Source organism: Lagenorhynchus albirostris, chromosome 1 (genome assembly GCF_949774975.1).
Source record: "Lagenorhynchus albirostris chromosome 1, mLagAlb1.1, whole genome shotgun sequence".
Taxonomy (NCBI): Eukaryota; Metazoa; Chordata; class Mammalia; order Artiodactyla; family Delphinidae; genus Lagenorhynchus; species Lagenorhynchus albirostris.
Window position 1 is genome coordinate 9,390,676 of NC_083095.1, and position 7,340 is coordinate 9,398,015.

At 49.6% G+C, this 7,340-nt stretch overlaps 1 long non-coding RNA gene across 1 annotated transcript; it reads right to left on the minus strand.

Annotated features, from left to right (window-relative positions):
• Positions 1–354: 354 nt before the first annotated feature.
• Positions 355–6,691, minus strand: LOC132529264 (uncharacterized). The gene is made up of 2 exons (XR_009543401.1): positions 6,491–6,691; positions 355–2,374 (listed from the first exon to the last, which is right to left on the minus strand). It is a non-coding gene; the product is annotated as an uncharacterized LOC132529264 (long non-coding RNA).
• Between the last annotated feature and the right edge of the window lie 649 nt (positions 6,692–7,340).

Here is a 7,340-nt window from a genome sequence, read left to right on the forward strand (position 1 = left end):
AAGTGGGAACCCCACTGCAGTTCTGGGGCACATCCCTGGGGGGAGCCCTCCTTGACTCTCAGCCCAATGAAGTCAGCTCTTCAAGAAACCAGAAAATTAAAATTGGGGCCATTTCTCTGTTCCGGATATTGTGCATAATTTGAGGATTACTCTGGGCAAGGAAAGGAGAATGAATGGACTTCTGTCTCTTTTTTTTACAACTGGGCTTGAAAAGAAAAACACTGCTGTGTGGGTTAAGGAGCGTTTTGATGGGCGAGGTCCGGAGGGTTGGGTCCGGGAGCAATCAGAGCCGTGAGCACCCGCCGGCTTGCCTGCTAGGGTCGGGGAGGGGGTCAGAAACGCAGGGACTATAAAGAAAGAGATTGCATTTAATTAAAGAAACATCTTACAATCATGATTTTGCTGAAAGGTATGTCCAACCCCGACCAAGGGCTCAAGGGGCCAAACACAAAACGTGTAGTCAGGTTGCTAGAAAACCTCCCACAAGTTATATTTTAACCCGTGTCAAAACTCCAATTGGCGCAGGAGTTGGGGAAGGGAGGGAGGGAGGCCTTTATTTGATGGGTCATGCATACCAGGCTTAATAAAATGAAATAGTCACATTTTGCTTGACACCTTTACACACATTATTTGGTTCTTCCAAAAGACGTCAAAGGTATTATTGTGTCTAACCCCGAAGACTATTTATTGGGTGTAGAAGAAAGAACAAGACCTTAAGGTTAATAGGGCAGAACTGGAGGATCTTGGACAAAATCTCTTAGCCCAGAGGTATCTGATAGGTTACTTGAATGACTGCCCAAAGCACTGTGTTAAGAAGGGCTCTGAGGGTGTAATTAAACAAAGACCTCCAAGATCTCATGGGGGGGTGAAGGGGGTTGGTTATGGGAGGGGATGGGGGGACTCACATTTGCATTGTTTTCTTAAGCCTTAGTTTCTTTACCTGTAAAAGTGAAGGGATTGCCCTCAATCTGGCCTCATAAACTCACATGCATGCAGAATCCAGACAGGAAGCCCAAGTGAGAGATGAAACAAAGTGTAAAAGATATCGTGAAGGAAGGTTCTGGGGACGCTGTCCAGTTGTTGTCATGTGGGTATGCGAGCTTTGGGTCCCTGCATCTGACAGTTTCGAGATCATTCGAGATTTCAGATTTTAATGTTTAAAAAGAAATACAATTTTTAAGTGGCAGTTAATCTGAATACTTAAAAAATACCTGTGCAAACTGTGTGTGTGTGTGTGTGTGTGTGTGTGTCTTTAATCTGGATGTGGCCCCAAGACTTCACTTTGCATCCTTTGGTCTAAATAGTCCCAAAGATTCCTTTAGTTCAAAACTTCTAAAAGTCTGTCTGGAATGCAGATCCACAGACCATGTGCATGTGACATATTTCTCAGTGGACTCATTGTTCTAAACCTGGTCCCTCATCCACTTGGCCTGAGATCAATTTGAGCACCTACTACGTGCCCATCACCAAGCTTTTACAAACATTATTTCACTCAAGCTCTACAATGGCTTTTGCAGCTAGCTCCTCTCTCGTTTTTTGTGACAGAAGACACAAGTTCAGAGAGGTTACAAATTTGCCCAAGGTTGCACAGCACATAACAAAATTAAAACTTACTCCTTGGTGATTTTTCAAGCTTTTGGGTTTTTTGGGTGGAAATTCCCTGACATAGTCAGCACTAGTGGAAAAACACCCTTTGATAACTAACACAAAGCTAGCAAGGACTTGAACCCAATGTCGCATCCAGATGCACTGTGCATTTCCAGTGCTCAGAGGATTGTAACTCGATCCTCTTCAGTGAATATCCCTGTAGGCCTTATCAGGGCTGGGCGGGTACCAGAGGCCCCTGGGCAAGCAGTCCCTTGGCTGCCTTCCAGCCCATAAATTGTCCTAAATGGCCTCCTGGTTTTGGCTGTTGGTGGAAGGTGGGAGACATAGGGAGGCCCTGAAAGGCAGTATCTTTCCCATCTGTTCCACATTATGATGCTGTTAAATATTTTATGCTCTCCATTGTCTCAACAAATAAAAGCAGAACTAATCTCTTTAAGGTTCCTTGACTGACATCACTGGTGATTAAACAATGTAGTTATTTTCCCATAACTGAAGAGGACTGCTTCTTCAGGAGGTTTGGAAAGAGAATGGGCTCTCGCCCACAAAGCAGCGAGAAGCCTCCCGATGCTGACAAGGTAGAATAAAATGACATCTGTAGAGGCGGGGATGAGAGAAGCTTGGCAATTGTTTCAGCCTTGGAGACGAGACTTCGAGGAGACGAAAGACTTTCTGGATGTCCGTCCATCCGTCCAGCCAGCCAGTCAGCCTTTTATCCCCATTGCTGGAAGGGGCCCACAAGCCAAGGGATGCACATGGCCTCTAGAAGCTAGAAAAGGAAAGGAATTGTTTCTCCTCTACAGCCTTCAGAAGGAACACAGTCCTGCTGACACCTTGATTTTAGCCCAATTTTCAAACTTACTTTGAATTTTAGTAAGATTATTAAGCTAACTATTAAGATAAAAAAACCTGTCTTATTTTAAGCCACCCAGTATGTGGTAGTTTGTTACAGCAGCCATAGGAAAGTAAATCACAATCTCACAGGAGCGTTAAGTGAGCTAATATATAAAAAGCACAGTGCCTGACACACAGCAAGTGCTCAAAACATAGTTTCTCTTGTTTTTATCGTTACCACTTTTAGGACGTGCTGTCCTCCAAGGTGCACTCAGCCTAGTGGGGGACAAGAGCACATGCATAACTTGATAAGACCTGGATAAAGGGAAGGTAAAGAGAAGCCCTGAGGGTGAGTAAGCACTGCTGCCTGAGACCAGCCCTGGGAGCTGCAGGACTACAGAAGGGTGAGGGGGCACCTTCTCCTCTTATCCTAATGTCATGGGTGATGCCTGAGCATCTCAGCCTGATCCAGAGCAGCTCGCAGGCCTGATGGAGAAAAGAACTCTTCATACTCTGCGGGGGGGCTTCTTTCTGGGCAAACAATCCTTCCACACTCCCTGCAGTTTACAACGCATTCCGTCATGCGCTGACATATATATATATATTTTTTTTTTTTTTTTTTTTGCGGTACGGGGGCCTCTGACTGTTGTGGCCTCTCCCGTTGCGGAGCACAGGCTCCGGACGCGCGGGCTCAGCGGCTGTGGCTCACGGGCCCAGCCACTCCGCGGCATGTGGGATCTTCCCGGACCGGGGCACGAACCCGCGTCCCCTGCATCGGCAGGCGGACTCTCAACCACTGTGCCACCAGGGAAGCCCTTCGCTGACATATTTAAATCACCTTTAATCCTCAAAATAATCCTCTCTTGTTTCCTAAGCACTATTTTTGTTTCAAAGTGGAAATAACACGTTTTTTTTCTGATTAAAAATGTAATGCATGATCATTGAAACAAATCTGGTAGACAAAGAAGGTGCAGTTCTGTTATTTTCTAAAACAATACTCGCTATAGATGGATTGAGTGTCCCGAATCATCACTCTCCCTCTATCCTCTCCCTCGGGCATGTCACTTATCAGGACCCTCCCACTGCCACTCTGGCTGGGTTGCTGTCCATGCCTCAGTTCTCAGCTTGGCCAGGTGACCTGTTTTGACCACTGGGATGGAGGCAGACGCGATGGTAAGCAGAGGCCTGAACTTGAACCTCTGCCATCTCCGCGGGAACATGCCTAGGCTAGCCAGCTGGAGGATGAGAGTCTTGCGGCCAGGGTCCCGCGTCGGTCCAGCTGACGGTCAGCTGACATTGGGCCTGTGAGTGAGCCTAGCCCAAACTAGAAGGGCCACCCAGCTGAGCCCAGTCTAAGTCGCTGACCCCACCTATTCACCGGCCATATAAATGCTGATTGTTCTGAGCAGCTGGAGTTGGGGGATAGCTTGTCACATTCCATTATTGTTGTAATAGATGATACAGAATAATAATTACAGCAACTCCCAATGACATGGACTGAGGACTATTACATGCTGGGCTCGGTACTGAATCCTTTTAAGCATCAGTGTTTCTTGCTGACACACCTGGGTGATAATCACCTAGAAGCTTGTCAGAATGTCCCAGAGCCCCAGTTTAGATTTACTTAATGAGAAAACAAACAGACAGACAAAAACCTAAGGGGCCTGATAACCTGCATTTTAACCATCTCTCCCTTTGATTCTTGTGCACGCTGATATCTGGGAACCATTAACACTCATTATCTCATTTCAGCTTCACAGCCTCCCCACAAGACAGAGATTCTCATGCCCATTTTACGGACGAGGGAAGTGAGGCTCAGTGAAGTTACTTTTGCGAGTTTGAGGTGGAGCCTGAACTTGAACCCAAGTGTCGTGACAGTCAAAGGTAGGCTCTCCGTCAGTCAGCACCCACCACCATGGGGTGGCTCCGTGCAGCCCCGCCCTCGGCCTGACATTCTGGGGGCCACCCCGGGGACCAGGGATAAGTGTTGTTCTGGGTCCGCCCTGAAGCTGGGCCTGCTCTGGACAGAGGAAGAAGCGTCAGGGGATTGATGAAGTTGGCTTTCTTTACTGAACTGGAAATTGCTGTTGAATAAAAGCAAAAATATTTAATTACCTACAGTGACTACTCTTTGCCTAACAATTTGGAGTCCAGATTCAACATGAAGTAGGCTTAACACAGACACAGCACTTGGGTCCACGTCCAGTGCCTCCCTAACTGAAGGCAGCTGTGCCCTCCCTCCAAGACTGGCTTCCCAGTCCGCCCTGAAGAGAAGAAGCCTTTTACCGTTTCATCCTCACCTACGGTGCTTCCAGGTGACGAGAAGTGCCAGGTACCTGTCCACAGCCTTCTGACACCACTAATGGCCCGAGGTTAAAACTCTCACCTCTTGGGATTCCCTGGTGGCGCAGTGGTTGAGAGTCCGCCTGCCGATGTAGGGGACGCAGGTTCGTGCCCCGGTCCGGGAAGATCCCACGTGCCACGGAGCGGCTGGGCCCATGAGCCATGGCCGCTGGGCTTGCGCGTCCGGAGCCTGTGCTCCGCAGCGGGAGAGGCCACAAGGGTGAGAGGCCCGTGTACCGCAAAAAAACCAAAAAAAACCACCTCTCACCTCTTTGCTATGAAAGACCCTTCGAGAAAACAGCCCCCACTGCCTGAGTTGAGAGGCGCTGGTTTCCTCCTGCCGTTGCCTGCTCCTAATTGCTCCCCAAACATCAAGTTTCTGGGAATACTGTGAACGGTTCTCTCCATCACTTAGAACCCTCTGCGTAGATTTTCCCTCTTCTAAGTTCAGGGCAGAAGAGAGGCAGCCACCTTGCACGACACCCATCTCTGCTTGGCACAGGAGGGCTGCGTCTCGCCCGCCTGGGGTGCTTTTCCTGACCTGCCCATGAAATGGTTGCAGGCGACAGATCGTTTCTCAGGAAAGCTCTCTAGCGTTTAACTCAACCTCTCCTCTGAGAACTATTTCTGGGGAACCTGCTATTTCAAGGGGCCTGTCTCCTGCATCTAAACACTTGAAAGACGGCAACAGAACCGTGAAACAAATTCCGCGGGAGTTTCTTCAGCTGGGTGGAAATTTGAAATGGTTTAGCCTTTGAGAGACGGGAAGTTGCCTTGGGGTGGCTGGCGTTTTGGGGGCAAGAAGATGACAAGACATAGAAATGGAAAGAAAGACAATGGCCAGGTCACGAATAGGGAAGTGACAAACAGAAATCAACAGCAGTAATAGAAGAGCTAATTCTTTCATCGTGCTCACCATCTGTCAGGTTATGTGTATTAACTCAGTCAATCCCCACAATGCCTCTGGGAGGCAGGAACTGTTACTATGCCCATTATACAGATCAGAAAACTGAGGCTGCCTTGGTTCCTGCCCATTTCTAAGCTAGATCTTCTAGCCTTTTCTTATTTTTAAGGAATGTTCCTCCACCCCTACTCTATCCCTCCTATATGTTGCCTTTTGGGGGAATGTTAGCCAGAATTGACTTCTGTCGTTTGCCACCAGAGGTCCTAACCAGTGTGGGGCAAGCTGAGGAGCTGCCACTTGTTCCAATAATTGGATCTGTGTTGACTCTGCAGCATGTGGGTCTGCCCCCCAGATCCCAAACCTGTTCAGTCTCCAGGTCCCCCGAGCCTCAACCAGGGACAAGTTTGCCCCTCCCAGCCCTGGGAGCATTTGGCAATATCCATCCGGAGACATTTTTAGTTGTCACGACTGGGGCCACCGTATTATGTACTATTATGGGCATCTAGTGCGTGGAGGGCAGGGGTGCCGCTAAACGCTCTGCCACGCACAGGACAGCGGCTCACCACAAAGAATGATCCAGCCTTGAATGTTGACAGTGCCAAGGGCTGGACCTCTGCTCCTGCCTGACTCGTCTCGGTCCCTAGTGTGACAGTCTGACTTCTGAGTCCCCCGCTTTGATTCCTGCCTCCACGTATGGCCACCTGCACCCCGTCACCCTCATCGCACGCCATGGATCACGCGGATATCCTCTCACCACCCACAGTGTCTCCCCTCCCAGCCCACCTGCCCTCCCCCGGTGCCAACCTTGCCACACGGGCCCGGCTGCTCCCAGGTCTTGGCAAGACCAGCTGCAGTCGCCAGGCTCTGCCCAGACGCAGAAAAGACCCCCCACCAGGACGGGATCTTCTCCCTCCAGGACACAGTGTCTGGCTCAAGACAGAGCGACCACCCACCCTGCACGCTGCCGCCGCCACTCGCTTCCCAGGCATCCAGGGGCCAAGTTCCCTGGAGTTCTGGTGCGGGGGCGAAGCCGGCAGTAGAATGAAAAGGCTCGGTGACCCATGCCTAAAAATAAAAATATTATTCAGTTGTCATGTCTGACAGACAGAGCGCATGACGCAGAAGGCAAACCCATGGCAACGGGATAAACACACTGGAAACCTTTTCTCTCGGGGGAATTAGAATAGATCTCAGCTCGGCCTTCTGGAGACGGAGCCCGAACTGGCCCCTCCACAGCTCACTGGTTTCTGGGCTTGGGTGGGGTTACGGTGGGAACGGGGAAAGGAGAGGGCAATGGGCCCCCTCAGCTGGCCCCGTTTGTTGGGGATTCCACTGCTTTTGGGTGGAAAGCAGCTTTGGAAGTGGATTTCCATTAGAACAGGACCTGGAGGGTAAACACGGACACTCCGTTCTCATCCCCATTAAAGATACCCTCTTCCCTTTTATACTCATGGAATATTTGGGCTCTCGACTAGCCAGACAGAGGTCCCCCTTTGTTCCCCCCAATACTCTCCTGCCTTTAGGTCTTCTGTTCATTGCCTTGTCCAAAACATCCTTCTCTGCCATCTCTGCACAGTCGAATCTGACCCATTCTCTGGACCCAGTTAAAATGTCACTTCCTCCAGGAAGGATTTCAAGATGTTTTCCCTCTGCC